The following is a 16,690-nucleotide window of genomic DNA, read 5'->3' on the forward strand; positions in this document are numbered from 1 at the left end:
TCTATCTATCTATCTATCTATCTATCTATCTATCTATCTATCTATCTATCTATCTATCCTTCTGTATACATACATATACACATACACACATCTGGCTCATGGTCTGTGCAAAAGCAGGTGCCAGATTTGGGCCTTGGGCTATAGCTTGATGATCTAAGTAGGTGAGTTCTCAGAGGACATGGGGCATGTTAAGGGATGAATAATTACACATATGGTCATTATACTCAGCCATTCTCAGAGGCACATTAGAGAGGCAGCTCTCTTCCTTGATGGATTTATATTTCTCAAGGGCACAGCTGTCATATAATTCAAAGAAACAGAATAGTAACAGGTATTTTAGAGACAATAGAAGTGTTTTTGAGTGTCATAGGTTTAGCAAAAGATGTGTAGGTATTACCAATGGAAGCTGAACTTGCCATCTATCTGAACTTTGTGGTTTATTGACCTTCATTGGCAGCAAAATCCTGATCCCAACCCACTGCAGGATGTCTCAATGTAAGTTGTTTGGTGTCTACATCCTTCTATAATTGTGACTGACATGAGCATCTTCTCTTATTTCCTTATCACGACTTTGCAGTTTTTCTTCTTGAAACATTTGCAGCCACAGCTTAACTTGCTGTGTTCTTAAGGTGGAATCCAAAATGTTTTTGAGTCTCATGGTTTGTCTATTAACCAAATAGGAAAGCTACTAGTGACATGGTTCAAATTTGATTTTTTTTAGTCTGAAGTTCTCTGTACAGAGGGAGTCTTTCACTTGTCAGATGTATGATTTTTGGCAGATGTATGATTTTTTTTTAACAGTAAAGTCCTTGTCTGTAAAATCAGTATAAAAATCCTTATCCTATAGTGTTATGCTGGTATTCAATATGATTATGCTAGTTAAATTCTTGGTATATAATAAATGCTTAATAAATATTTTCTGCAGCCACAAATATTGTGGTGACTCATCTTGAAATTTCCCAGGTTATGTATTTGTGGTGACACTTACGGAGTATCACTTGTTCACTGTGAGTCTAACTTATTCGTTCATCAGCAGCAGAATGTGATATCTTTGTCTTTAAATTTTTATTAATTTACAATTTTATAAAATAGAATTACAACCATATATCTTGTTAATATGAAAATAAACAATTGAAGTTATGTTTTATTATGCACTAGGCACTATTTAGTTACCAAAGGCATATTCTAGAGGGATTTTAAAATACAGAAATAGGTAGGCTCAATAGACTAGACTTTCTGATTGAGTTCTTTACTATTAATTTTTTTTTTTTTTGCAGTGCCATGGATCCAAGCCAGGGCCTTGTACATACTAGAGAAGAATTCAAACCCTAAGTTATATCCCAGTCCTTTAGAATTTGCACTTCTGACCTTTCCTTACGTGGTGTCGATGCTGCTGGATTAACTAAAGATGCATTAGTCTAGGTGACCTCTAATAGTCTTCCTATTATGGGAATTACTATGCTTTGACTTTTGTGCATTAGAGCTCTCTGATATGATGCCATTCTGTGTAGTCAGTGCAAATGTACAGAAGTGAACAGTACAGAGAAGACTTCCTGTTCTCTTAGGATCTTCTGTGCTAAGACTTATCATAGCCAATGCACATGAAGGAAGCAGTATGTACCAGGAGTCTCCCAAAGCACTTTATAAATGTTAGCCTATTGCATCTTGCCGATACCTCTTAGGGAGATGTTGTAAATATCCTCTTTTTTTTTTTTTTTTCCAAATAGGATAACGGAAGCACACAGGCTTAGCAATGTGCCCATGCTACTACTATGCCTGGCAGAGCTGAGAGTCTAAAACTCTGATGGCTTTGTTTTAGAGCCACACATAGGCACTGGCATTCTACATAAGTGTGTATTCCATGGACGGGGCCTTAGTCCTTTCTGGCTGTTTAATGATATTCCAAAGATTTTGTTGCTTCAGAACAACATCGGTTTAGTTCACCCAGCCCTGAACACTGGGAAGTCTAGGGTCAAGTTACTGGCAGACTGAGTGCCTGCCTGGTGTGAAGGCCTGCCTCCTGGCCCATCATCTTCTCTTCACACAGTGGGAAAACAGGACAGACTCCAGAGTCTCTTTTATCAATCCTCATTTAGAAAGACAAATGGGATGTGCATTGAATGTATGACAGGAGTCTACCGCAAAAGGCATCTGAAAGACTCTACCTAGCAGTGTTTCAAAGCAGACACTAAGACTCATAACCAAACCATGGCAGAGTGCAGGGAATCATATGAAAGAAGGGGAGTTAGTATGAAATGGAAAGAATAGGAGCTCTACAAGTACCAAATATATCCGGGCACAGGGCCTTTTCTGAGACTGACACTCAATCAAGGACCATCTATGTATATAACATAGAACTTCTGCTGGGATGTGGCCTGTGGTAGCTCAGTAACCAAGTAGTTTTCCAAAGCAAGGGGAACACGGACTATTTCTAACAGGATCTCAAGGGCAGGCTGTTTGACCTCCCCCCCCCCCCCAGGGGAGGAGCAGTCCTGTTAGGCCACAGAGGAGGACTTTGCCGCCATCCTTGAAGATACCTGACAAAACAGGGTCAAATGAAAGGGGAGGAGGTCCTCCCCTATCAGTGGACCTGGAAAGGGGCAGGGAGGAGACCAGGGAGGGAGTGGGGAGGGGGAGGGAATGAGGGAGCGGGATACAGCTGGGACACAGAGTTAACAAATTGTAACTAAAAATAAAAAAAAAAATAAATAAATTAAAAAAAAAAAGGAACCAAACCTATCCTATTCATGAGATTCTGTCTCCACATTTTATTTTCTGCTAAAGGCTCCATGTCCTAATACCATAACATTGCAGGTCAGGCTTTCAATGTAGAGATTTTGGGGGAACACAAACAGAGTGGAGCATAATGAGATTTGGTGGAAAGACCAGTAAGGGGAAGGGAAGAGTTTTTGGGTGTTTTTGTTTTTGTTTTTTGCTTAACCAATGTGGCCCATGTGAATAAATAATCCACAAAAAAATAAAAGAAAAAAAACCCTTGGAATCAACACAGCTGAAGAATTTTTTTTTAAGCTAAAAGCTGTAAACATCTACATCTTTCGTCAATGCTCCCAAAAGATAGTTAAAATTACAGCAATGCTATTTTTAAAAAGTAGAAAGCCTCTTCAGAAAACATGAAGTACACTGTGAGGGGGGAGGGGACATTACTGTAACTACTCCAACAATATTTTGCATCTGGGAGAGGCTTCAGGAGGAAGCTGCCTTTTCAAAGCTCAATCTGTTGAGGTTACAACTTCTGTGATGTTATGGGGGGGGAATCCCCAAGATACATTGCATTTACCCTATATGAGACCTTCCCTCCTCCACCTGTCTTGTCTTGCTCCCATCCCTACCTACCCCCACTCCACCCACAGAATCTATTCTACATCAGCTTGACATAAACTAGGGTCATCCAAGAGGAAGAAGACTCAATTGATAAAATGCCTCTATAAGATCTGGCAATAGGTAAGCCTTTAGTGTGTTTTCTTAATTAGTAGTTGATGTGGGAGGGCCTAGTTAATTGGGGGTACCATCCCTGGGCTGGTAGTACCCTGTGCTCTATAAGAAAGCAGGCTGATCAAGCTATGAGGAGCAAGCCAATAACCAGCACCCTTGCTTGAGTTCCTGTCCTGACTTTCTTCAGTGCTAGACTATGGAGCGGAAGCCTAAGCCGAATAAAACCCTTTCCTTCCCTGCTTTTGCTTTTGGGGTTTTAGCACAGCATTGTTACCCCCGACGGAGACAATATGTATACAGCAAAATGCCCAGGTCAGAGTAAGTGCCTGACATAAGAATATCTTTTATTTTAAAATTTAAGTAAAAACAGCATTGTCTGAAGGATGGGGCAATGAGATTGTGGGGTGGTTGTATCTTTAAGCCCCGCCCCCACGGCGATATTCTGTATTGTCTCGTCATCTCATTCATTTTTATATTTTCATGCTCAAGCTGTGCGTAATCAGGAAAAGCCTTTCTAACAAGTGCAGGTACAAGCTTCTTCTCTGTACTGTTGTAGTTTTCGTTAATTTTTTCCTTATTTTTATTTTATGTTAATGCTTTGCCTTCACATATGATATGTACCTTATGCATGGACCTGTTGCCTGCTGGGGCTAGAAGAGGGCATCAGCATTCCATGGAACTGTACTTAATGATGGTTGTGAGCCACCATGTGGATTATGAGATTTGAACCTAGGTCCTCTGCAAGAACAAGTGCTCTTCTTAATTGCTGAGCCATTCCAGACCCTTCTCTTTTAGTATTGGTGATTACGTTTCTTAGCAAACATATAGTTTACTGCGGAGTTTTTTTTGGGGGGGAGGTGTGTGGGAGGATTAGTTGTTGATTCTTATTTTTATATATTTGAAGAATTATCTTGAACCTACACTTCAGTTTTCGTTGAGCATCTTTGTTGAGACGAACTTTTACCACACAAAGAATGGGAAGTCTGACTCTAAATCAAGAGGTTCTCCAAACAAATGTGTCTGTGTTACATGATAAACAAACAACCTTACCTCTCTCGCAAATGATGAAAACTAATTTGACCATGTTGCTATGAAAATATCGTCCTCTTTGGGTTTTGAAATGTTGGGCTGGTTACTCCACATGCAGACTGTTCACTCTTTGTTTCCACGATGCCAGATCTTTTGTAGAAATGTGTGTGTAAATAACTGTGCCATCATTTCATGCATTTCACAGATGCTTGCGTCACCCTTAGAGAACCTGCCAAAGCTCTCAAGGTAGGAATCCAGTGCCAATCCATCCCTCGGCTCAGGATTTGTTTTGTGCACTATGGATACTCAGCATATATTGTGAGGGCTATTGATAAGAACAAATTCAATTGTAGCTCTTTACTCTCATGAAAAATGTTTGCCCCTGCTCAGTTTCTGAATCCATTGCCTGTCTTCTCCAATTTGGTGGCTATGTGGAAGCTAGGATTTAAATAGCCATGTATTCAGTCATGTGCCAGACTTGATTTCTGAGCTGTAACTCCTGAGGAGTCAGGAGTGTGGAATAAGAAATCCTTATTTTAATGCAATTTTTGTGCTCTTATTTATCACTAAAGAGCTTAAATAGATTGTAGTGTTCTCATGACGTCTTGTCTTTCATGGCTTTAGTTTAGCTTAATGCTTTGCTCAATATTATGCCTTAGCATTTATTGTGATTTGGTTATGGCTTGGGTGTGTCCCCCCACAGTTCATATTGGAAACTTGTTAATATAGTAAAATTTTAATAACTAGAAGGGCATTTTAGAAGTAGGGTTTAATGGAAAGAGCTGGATTATTGGAGACACAACACTCAGAAGAGATTAATTAGCTCTTTCAGGGTCCTGGTTGGTTCCCCAATGAGCAGATAATTGTATATAAAACAGCAAGGATGGCCCCTGAATCCCCCTGGCTTCCTGACTCAGGATGTGTTCTATCCATTCATCATGTGGCCAAATTATTTTTTGTTTCTCTGTCATGTTGTAGTTCAGTCAAGAGCCCTTGCTTGGAAGTTGGTGTCATTCTATGTGGATTCTTCAGAATCAGAATCATAAACTAAGACATGACTTACCCTATAAAGGATGCTGACTCAGGTGTTTCATTACAGCATCAGGAAGAACCAATATAGCACAGGCCTCATAATTTTACTTTTGCTTTACTTTTGTCTTGAACCAATGTATTCAATTACTAAAGGAAAAATGACGTGAGAACAGTGAACTTTTTCTGTTAAAAATCTCATATCTTAAATAATGAGAAAAATGAGACACACATCCTAGTACTATAATTGAGCAAGCGTTCCTTAAAGAATGGTGGCACATGCCTTTAATCCCAGTGCTTGGGAGGCAAAGAGGCAGGTGAATCTCTGTGATTTCACGGCCAGCCTAGTCTAGAAAGAGAGTGTAGGGCAGCCAAGGTTACACAGAGAAACCCTGTCTCAAACAAAACAAAACAAAAACAAAAACAAACAAACAAAAGAACCATTCATTGAAGGCTTTGTCCATAGCCCATGATATACTGGGAAATGCTACAATGACTAAGTGATGTGTCCTAGTGGGAGGTCTTTAGGTCACTGTGGACATGGCTTCACGGAATGCTGTCCATATTCTGTCTCTCTTTGCTTTATGGCTATGAGGTCAGTGGTTTTAGTCCATCATATATTCCATACCGCGACTTGTTGCCTTGCTACAGACCCACAGTAACAGTGTCATTTGATTATGGTCAGTCTGAAGCCTCCAAAACTACAAGCCCAGGTAGACTTTTCTAATTATGCGTAGATTACTTCAGTTGTTTGTCATAGCAATGGAGAGGGGCTAATACATCTCTGTTAGACAACACAGTTCCAAACCTTAGCTTGATTATTTGCTAGCTGCATGCTTGAATTATTATTACCTCAACTTTTAGTGTCTTAAAACAGCTATTTTATTTTCCCTTGATTCTATGGTGTTAATGCTTTTATTTTATTAGTTTTTTTTTTGAGAGTTTAGTGTTAAAAATTTAAAGGCTAAGCTAGAAAGTGCTTACTGGGAGGATCTCATACATCTGCAGTTAGATGTTGCCTAGAATGAGAACTACCTAAAGGGTCAACTGGTTTGGCTGTCCAAGCCATCACCCTCACGTGCATGGCAGCTCATATTGGCTAACGCTGGAAGTTGGATATTAGGGTTACTGACTGGAGCACTTGTCCGTGAGCCCCGAGTAGCTGGGCTTCTCTTAAGGTACCTAGCTCCACTACACTGAGCAACCCAAAGAAAAAACTGCATGGTCCCTTTGTGACCCAGCCTTTAGAGTCAAATAGTATCACTTTGGCCTCATTATGTTGGGTAAAGAAGTCACAAAACTACCCAAAATAAAGGTAGAGGGAGTAGGCATCACCATGCTGGAGAGCCTGCAGGATTGTGTGTGTGGTGGCTGCCTTTAGAAGATGTGACTTGCTTCATCATGTGAGTTTTTGCCAGTTACTGATAATTTGAACTTCAACCTCCATCCTTAAAATGGTGATAGTAGAGTTAAACCTGAAGAGAATTTCAGGACAAAAACATAGATTAGATATATTTGCTGAACTTTTTCTGTTGAAAGCTTAATTGTTTGGAGAATTATTTAAGATGACAAAATCCAGGCACTTTCCTCTACACAAGTCCATGAATTCATGGCTTTGAAGAAATGATTTTGAGATTGTATCCATATTTCATGTAGGTCCAAATGCTTCAGTTTTCTAATGGAAAATTCTCTAACAGAATGTCATATCTAGTGTAACTGACCAGCCAAATTTAATTATTATTCATGCCACAAGGCCTAATACCCATTTTCTTGCAGAGAACTTGGCTTTGGTATCTATTGATAGATGCCAGGCAATAGATTATTATTGAAATGGGAAAGGAGTTGTGACTCCCATCCTGGCTCCACAATCAGGCTCCAGGATGGAACATTTAGAGTACAGGATCATGATTGCTGGATTCATTTTCATTGTTGGGGTCCACATGGAACTGTGCTTACAAAATGAGCTCCCTACCTTCATTTTTATCCCAACAAACAACCCACAGGGCCAACTTTCTTCTTCAGTTTTAATTGAAGGAAAGCAAACAGAACAAAATTGCAATTATCTTTTATGTCACATTTGTTTTCCCATGAATTATTAAATGATTGATCACCCAAATGTAGTTAGCATACTTGTTAATTTGAGGATGGAAAGGATGGAAATTCTCATATTCACTCATCTAATGGGCATCACTAATTGAAAATAAAAAGTTATTTTTCTTGTGGAACACTGACTTTCCAATCAGTTGCTTTGGTGGAAAGTTTAAAAATTAATGTGAAGTGAAAGGCACATTAAATAAAATACCAACAGCAATCTTGTGTGTGTGCATATGTATACGTGTGTATATGCATATGTGTAGGTGTGCGTATGTGTGTTTGTGTGTATGTGTATGGTGTGTATGTGTAAGATAGACAGATAGACAGACAGACAGATAGATAGATAGATAGATAGATAGATAGATAGATAGATAGATATTTGTACTCTGCGATTGTGGTTAAAATGTCATGATCTTTTGGCCTTCAAATAAGGTTGACTGGGCTTCCTCTCCTTGTTGTATTACATAGCCCTTGAAAACACTTATCCCAAATGGAAAACTTAGGAATGCTTTCTAGATAAAACATTAGCTTTTATTACCCCCATCCTGTTTACAAGCTGGGGTATGTGCCACGGAATACATCTCATCCACATGGTCTGAGACCGTGGGAGGAGGCAAGCCCTAAGATCAGCTTGCGTTAGTTCCCCTAGAACCAAACGTCTTTCTTTAAATCCCTGAGAATGAGTGATTGGGAAGATTTCCCTGCTCTTTAGTTTCAAGACAGAAAGCAAATTCAGATTATGGCCAGGAAGGGGAATAAGGTGTTTAAACTTCTGCTTCACTATGAGTGAGGTGTCTGAGCTTGGAATACGTAAGGACCGCTGGTGTGTAACATGAGACGGACACACTATATGTCGGTCCAAATTGTCTCATACCATGTTGCAGTAAGAAAAGTAAAACAAGTTCATGTGCGTTGGGAAGTTGCTATATTTCTTTTAGGCCTCTTTGTTCTAGCTGTGCTAAGTGACTTAATTACATTATGTCACTTAATAGTTTGAACAGTACAATAGTGTGATGGTTAGCTTTAATCGTTCACTTGACACAAAAGAGAACCAGCTGGGAAAGGAGTCTAACTTTCAGATTATCTAGATCAAATCGGTCTTTGGCATGTCTGTGAGGAATTGTCTTGATTGCCTTAGTTGTCATGGAAGACGTAGCCTGAAAGTGGGCAGCGCCATTTCAGGACCCCAACTGTGCAGCAGTAGAGAAAGCAGCGGAGGACTAAGCACGTATACGTCATTCTTTCTCTGCTCTTGACCATGCAGGTGACCAGTTGCTTCCGGTTCCTGCCTTCACAACTTTGCAAGGATGATTGTAACCTGGGGTTGTGAACCCAAACAAAGCACTTCTCCCCTAACTGTCACAGCCCCCACCCCCAGGATATTTCTTTATAGCAGCAGAAATGAAACTGAACAAATCTATTTATTATGCCTGGAAATTTAGTAGAATGGATTATAAAACATAATCCCCCAAACTATAATATTTATAAAATTTGTTTTTATTTCCAACTTGAGACATATTGCATTCTATTATATTGTTAGCCATATAAACTTTAATTTTTTTTTCTGTAAAAGCTACTTCACTAATGGAAATAGGCACACCTAATTCTATCTCAGGAGCTGTCCGTTCACATTTTTATTTGTTGACTTGATTTAGATTGTGGGCATATGAAAGCCTAGGCTAAAAATTGGTCTTATGTGAATTGAGAGGAGCACAGGAGCAAAGCCTTCCAAAGAAGTATAATCAATTTCAGAGGCAATTAATAAACTGGATCTGAAATTAGCTTGGAAAGATTGAGCAATATCAAAACAAAAATTATAACTTTAAGCACCTGCAATATGCCAGCAGCTTTAATTATTTTCTTTCTAATTTTCAAAACCCCCCTGAAAATTGGGAATTATTATTTCCATTATACAGATGAAAAAAAAAAAATGGCTCAGAGGGATCATGAAGTTTCTTCAAGGTCAGACGACCAGTAGTAAATTTAATTAGTAGTGTGTTCTTCAAGATTCTTTTATTATCTCTTTGCTCCTTCCCTTTTCCTTGCTTATTAATGGAAACGTTCATTTGGAGCATCTAGCATTCTAGGCTTAATATTCGACAGAATACATTTCAAAATGCTGATATGCACTGGGAATGAGAACATCAATCCAATTGATCAGAACTCTGTTGATTGTGAAAATGGTAACAAGAAAACACAACTGTTACAACCAGCTCCGATAAGGCAGGTAAAGATTTGAGAGATTAGAGTGATGACGGGGTAGCTCAGTCATCAACACAGCTAAAATCCAGTCCCTGTGTAACTTTAGGCCTTATTTTGACCTGCCATCTATTCTGATTAAATTATACTGAGCAATGGCCAAATCTCCTCTTCAGTCTGTGTTGTGTAGAAACTCAAGGGATATGATCAGCCTGGAGTAGTATTGGAGATAAATGATTGGGTTGGTGGTTTTCCTGAGAAGCAGTCTGATTAACTGTGTAGAACATTCTCTCTTTTGTGCAAAGTTGGCGAGTCCCAGAACAGTTGCTACTAATACAGACACCCACAGAAGAGCTCCAGCTAACACACACACTTGGAAGCCCATCGAGGTGTTAAGCTGCAGGCACGGGGACTGAGCCTTACTTTTAAGAACACAGAACAGCACAGGTGTAATGAGAGCACCCTGAGAACACATCTTACGGTGTCTTCCTAGAGTCAGAGCTTTGACGTGAAGTCTACTTCCTCAAACATTCTTTAATGTCTCCCTGCTTCCCTGCTCCTTTACTAATTATTGATCAATGCTAATAATTATTGTTTTATAATGTTTGACAGAATACATTTAGAAGTATGCCTGAAAGGTGATTCTACAAGGCACCAGAAAGGGTGTATAAAAGAGACAGAGGAAGGAAGAAAATACAGGGCACGTTTAAGCAGACAATCAGTGTTGTGATCTCCAGGGTCAGTCCCTGTAGGGGACTTCAGTGGACATATTAGTCTAGTACCCAGAGCTATTCCATCCAAGACCCGAGGGTGCCGAGTGTTCTGATCCTGTTATTTGAAGATCACATTTACTGATAGTAACTGGTCCAGTTTACCTGGGCGATTAGAAAAATTGCTTAGTAGAGAATGGCATGTGTTTGCCATTGAATGCTATTGATAATTATGGGGCTTAAAAATCAAAATCAAGGGCTTAAGAATAAGGCTTGGCACACAAGGGTAATCCTTTTATTTGTGTCATAGTTTTTGGTTTTTGAGACAATGTTTTATGTAGACCAAGATGGCCTTCATGTAGCAGAGACTGGCCTTCAATTTCTGATCCTCCTGCCTCCACCTCCCAAGTGCTGGGATGGCAGGGGTCTGCCACTGTGCTTTGTTTAATCTTAAAATTTACTCAGTGCTCCCTTAACCTCTTCTGCCTGCAGAACTAAGTGAGATGCTGGGAGACAGCAAAAGGATAAAGATGTTTTCCCTGTCTATGAAGATGCACCATGTTCATTCCAAATTTCACCAACATTCTGCCTCATGGACTGACTTAGGCTGAATAAAGAAGTGATATTGTAGAGTTTTAGGCAGTGTCTCCACAGCAGAGCAGCAACACTTCTTCCTGAGAAGAGGGAGCATGGCTTTTCTCTGTAGCCCAGACTGGCCCCAATCTGGAGATCCTCCTATATCAGCCTCTCTCGTACTAAGATTATGGGTATTCCAGCCCAACATGCTCGCTTGATGTAAGGATAAAGACATACTCCACTTGTGATGTTTGTATGTATGTATGCATTACGCATATATGTATGCATGATGTACGTATGCATATGCATGCATATATGTATGTATGATGTCTGTTTGTATGGATGATGTCTGGCTACTGTTCACACTAAATACTATATTAAATTTTACCTTGTTTTTTTAAAAAGTAATTTTAAAAAGTTTTTATTTTATTTATTTTATTTTATTTGTATGAGTATTTTTTCTTGCATATATATATATATATATATATATATATATATATATATATATATATATATATATATATGCACCATGTTTGTGCCTGTTGCCAATGTAGGTTAGAAGAGGGCGTCAGATCCCTTGAAACTGGAATTATAGGTGACAGAATTATGTGGGTTCAGAGAATCAAACCTGAGTTCTCTGCAAGAGCAACAAGTGCTCTTAGCTACTGAGCTATGTCTCTAGCCTGTTTTTTTTTTTTTTTTTTTTAAACTGCATGCAGGAAAATATTTTTTTTCCTGTCTCTAAACTGCTATACAATTATTGCCCCCTTGTTGACTTTTCCTGGTTTCATCCACGTGCCCAAAAGAGTAATTATGAAAATATAATGTGGAAAAAAGAGAAACATCATCATTTTAATTGGTAAGGATTAATCAAGTCATAAAACTACTACATATTAACCTCACTGAACTGCCTCTGACTCTCACCTCCAAAGTTGATATAAAGGCAATCTGAGCTGTCCTGCGAGGGCCATTCATATCCATTAATTGTTACAATACAAGACATACTGGGTCTCAGCTGGCTGCCATTTCTTCTGTATTTGAAATGTGCTTCTCAGCAGAGATGGGAGGACACCACAGGGACTCATTTGAGTCTGACTTTCACATTAATTTTGCTGTGCTGTGAAGAGCAAAGACAAAATCAATGTCCATCAGTGATTATTCAAGGTAAAATATCTAGTGATATTGAATACCAATGGTAGCTCCAGGCATAAAATTTACTTAAGGCTTGTTGAGTAGACAGCCATTTATTCTAGGCCTGCTTCATTTTCCATGTTGCACTTACTAAGTTTTTAAAGGAAAAATAAAACAATTACATGGAAAAAAATAAATTCTACTTACTGACTCAATTTGCCAGTATCCAAATCTTTTTCCAAATGGTAGAGCAGAGCGTGGTTGCAGACTTTTCCTGAACTTAACTGACAATAGTGTTTCCAGTTGGTAGAAGCAGAATATTTCACAGTGCACAGTGACACAAAATTACGTGGCTCAATTAAATTTTCACAATGAAAGCTCTTTGTAATTTGTGACTGAACTTAAAATAAGAATAGCCTGTGTCTTTAGTCCTGGACAAATCTTCTTAAGCTGCATAGGTCTTCATGGCAGATGGGTCTGAACATATCTGGTTTCAAAAGTTTGTTTTGTTTCAGTTGTTATCATGATGAGCCCCAAAGCTGCTCTCAGTGATGTGTCACACACTGGATAATTTTCAAAGAGCAGATAGCCATATCCAGATATTGTAAAAACACTATTTTTCTTAGGGTCTAGTATAGGCCACCTGAACGACATCTACTTTTGCTGCTTGATTGATGGCAGAAGCAGTGGTGTGGACTGGGAAGAGGGTCTCCAAGCCATTCATGTTTGGACAATAAGTGTCTTGGAGTAATTTTTGTCCTGTCATGTCAAGTGAGGAGTGGTGATAGGTTAGCTGTTCTTTGCAGCTAAACTTCAGTCTACAAAGCACCAGAAAAGGGAGAAAACAGTCCCTGGAAAGCACTGAGGGTTTTCTAGCCAACCAGCTTGCATTGTCAGTTTTTACAGTGTCTATTTTGCCGTAGTGTAATCTTATATGAGGTTTATTTTTCTGTGGAGAATCACTTATAGCTTGGTGCGTTTTGTAATTTCACAAGAGACTTTAGAATTTAGCTTTCAGTGATACTTTTGCTGTTTACTCAAGTGATGGCAGCTTCTAGGAGGCCAAAGGCAATACATTGAATCAGATAAAATTTTCATCCTTTCCACATGATTTCCCTCTTTAAAAGGCCTAAGACTTGATCTCGTTTCTAGATTGGATGAGGTAGGGCTGATGGAAAGCCAGATTGGGTGATCTTAAGGCCAGAGAAGAACATCTAAAGTTTGAACACTGGTTTAATTCAAGATCAACATCTTCTATATCATATATTAAATCTGAGACTCCACTGGGGCCGTTATCCCTTCAGAGCAGAACATACACAGGGCTATAGAAACTTTACATTAGCTGCTTCGTTGGTGCTCCAGGCCCCTGTGTCCTTCTTAGACAGATTAGTGGAGTCATGAAGATGTTTCCCATAAAGTTCTCTTTCCCAGTAAAGTCCTCTTTCTGAATAGGCTTAAATGTGGGAGCAACCTGTCCCCAATTAAGACGTTTCATTCTGTGTGTTATCAGTTCAACGAGTTTGGCTTTCTCTTTCTATGTTTCTATGTTCTGTGTTCCATGATAGCCCTATGTTTGTTGTCAACTTATCATTTGATTTCTTGGTCTACCACAGCACTTAGAAAAAAGAACAGGAACCCCAATCATGTGCTGACTGAATGTCCGTGAATTAGGATAAGGCAGCTTGTATGTGGGAATTTGTATCTGTTTCATTGATAATTGTCCTTATAGTCTTTTTGATGTATGTCAGTGACTTCTATTTTCATTATGTTCTGAATAAGATGTTTAAACCACTTTGCTGAAGGTAGGATCCATTTCCATACCCCACTTTTTTTTTTTGCATTACTTTTTCCCATTCTTATAATTCAACATAAATAAAATCATATAGTATGTATCTCTTTGGTTTTGATTTTTAAAATTAAAGTTTTTGAGATCATGGGCTATTTGCTATTTTTTTCTTTTTGTGGTTGAACAGAGTTCCACATGACATATCAAACTGTATGAATAGATCACATCCCAAAAATCACTTCCACTTCTGAGCTATTAGGAGGAATACTGTTCTGAATATTTTTGCACAAATATTTAAATGTCTGTTATTTATGATTATCTTTTAAAAACTGAATCTCTCTGTTATAGGAGCCTCATTTCCTTATTGTCACATATATTCAGACAGTGCCAATTTCCTTTTCAAAAATGTTTGTCCAGATAAAATTGGAATGCATGGACTCCCATCAATTAAGCAAGTAGACACTACTACTTTTCACTGCAAAGGCATATTTTACAAGGAGAACATCACAGGTGTTCAGTGGAGATAAGCACTTTCTAGTGACAAGTTCCATCGACTTCTCATCAGATGGTTGTGTTGTCTTGTCACTGCTGCCAGTTATTGATGACTTACCATCCATCCTGCCTTCTGGGAAGACCCAAAAGTAGTCTCATTGTCCGGTGTCTGAAGGCCACATGCAAATTGACATCAAAACCTGTGATCTTATAAACTTTAAATGTCTTTGTTAAGGCCTTTCTATAGACCAGGAGAAAAATGTGCCACAGAAAATGGCCCCTGTCCCTGTACTCCTAAATCAGTCCAAGCACAAAGTAAATTGTTCCTGCAATAGCTATCAAGAAAAGAGGGGAGTGCAAAAATAGATTATCAACTAGAATTCAAATGGCTTGTAGGTGCCAGAGCATCCTACAACCTGAACTCTTAATTGATAGAAGAGGACAGATAATTGACATTTGAGTTTAGATGTTTGCAAGCCATAATAATCACTCTAGCCTAACAAAATTCCCATCTTCCTATTTTTCTTTCTGAAGTATATCTCTACTATGGTCTAGTTTAGGAATTCATTGAGACAGAGTGTACTGGATATGCTATTATAGTTGCAGTGATCATTTTAAAACTCCGTTTTACTTGGGGTTCCTTAAAGACGCTCTCTTCCAATCCCCCAACCCTAGGTAGGAGAGAGAAGGGTAGTAGTGAGAGAGGTCACAGACCCAGTTATTTCTCCCAGATGTTTAGGGTCGAAGGGTTCTTTTAGGGTTATACTAATCTCTGTCAACAGCAAAAGCAGCCAGCAGTCTCCACTAAGCCACGGCACCCCAAAGCGTCTCTCTCCAGCTGTCTGCTCCAGTCCGTCACACTGTCCATCTCTGGTTTCTCCCATCAGACGCTCACCACCGCATGCGCCACACTTTCTCTTTCTGGGGTCTCATATTTACGTACTCAGAGCTCTAGCCCACTCCCCTCTCAGTCAGTCTGCGGGTCATAACCAGCTGCCAAAGGCCACACCCTGCATGAGACAATTACCAGATGTGGACAAACTAAAACTCCACACTTGGTATTAAAGCCAAAACATATTTACATAGTTTACCAAGAAAGCAAAGCTTCCATTACAATTAGTGGCGTGCATGTCCACACATCCTTCCACCTACGCATTCTGTGCTGAACGTTTGCCAAGTCTATGCGCGACCAAAGTGAAAGAAGCAACTGGATGCCTGAGGTCCGTCCAAAAGTCTCAAATTCCCCAGCAGAACATTTATTTCTGACCTTTTATTGTCACCGTGTCCTTCTGTATTTATTGTGTTGTATAAGGTCAAAGAAAAGAACACAGGAAAATCCTCGTCGTTGACTTTCATTAGAATATTTTGATGTGGGTGGGTGGGTGGGTGGGTTTCTATCTTCCCACTAAAATATGGGCTCATGAGAGCAGAAGCCTGAATGCAGCCGGCCCCGAGGAATAGCTGTATGCCATATACATATATCTTTTCTACATCCTCCCTCTTTCTCCTGTCCACACAGATTTCCAAGGTTATGGCATCAGGGCAGTTGCCATCTGTGCAAAGAATAAGGTCCAAGCAGAGACCTGCAATGCCAAGACAAGCTTCCCAGGCTCCACTTAGAAAAACAGAAAATGACATTGTTAATTGGGGAACGGATATCTGGAGCGTTGTGCCAATATTCTCTTATCTAACTGGCCTTTCAAAATTGAATGCACTCGCTGGGGCTGCTGGATCAGATACTGTCGCTCTTCACATTCTGGGGAGATAATTTCAGGACTTTTTAGTCAGTTTCTGTTCAGCTCAGATTATATCAAATTTGAAAGAAGGTGAAACCAACTACGTCTGTTTCATTCCACTTCTTGGGGAGATATGTGAACCCCATTATGACAATTGACTTTATTTTTCACTTAGAAATTTTGCTCCGACTCAGGGCAGAGTTAATCAGCTCATAGACAAAGCAGTTAGTTACCGCACGTCTCTAAGATGAAACACGCTGTAAAATGTATAATGGCAATAATTAGAATCACAATATTAATGATAGTGAAATTAACATTTTGACCTTCATCGTCTTCCACAGGTTAAAAAAAAAAAAAAAGCATCAAAATCTGAGCATTATCCCTGAAGGTATAACCGAAAAAGGCTACATCTTTTCCTTCTCAAAAGCAATTAATTTCCACATAAGAAAGTGTTA

The sequence above is a fragment of the Psammomys obesus genome, unplaced genomic scaffold (genome assembly GCF_907164565.1).
Source record: "Psammomys obesus unplaced genomic scaffold, mPsaObe1.curated_primary_1811, whole genome shotgun sequence".
NCBI lineage: Eukaryota > Metazoa > Chordata > Mammalia > Rodentia > Muridae > Psammomys > Psammomys obesus.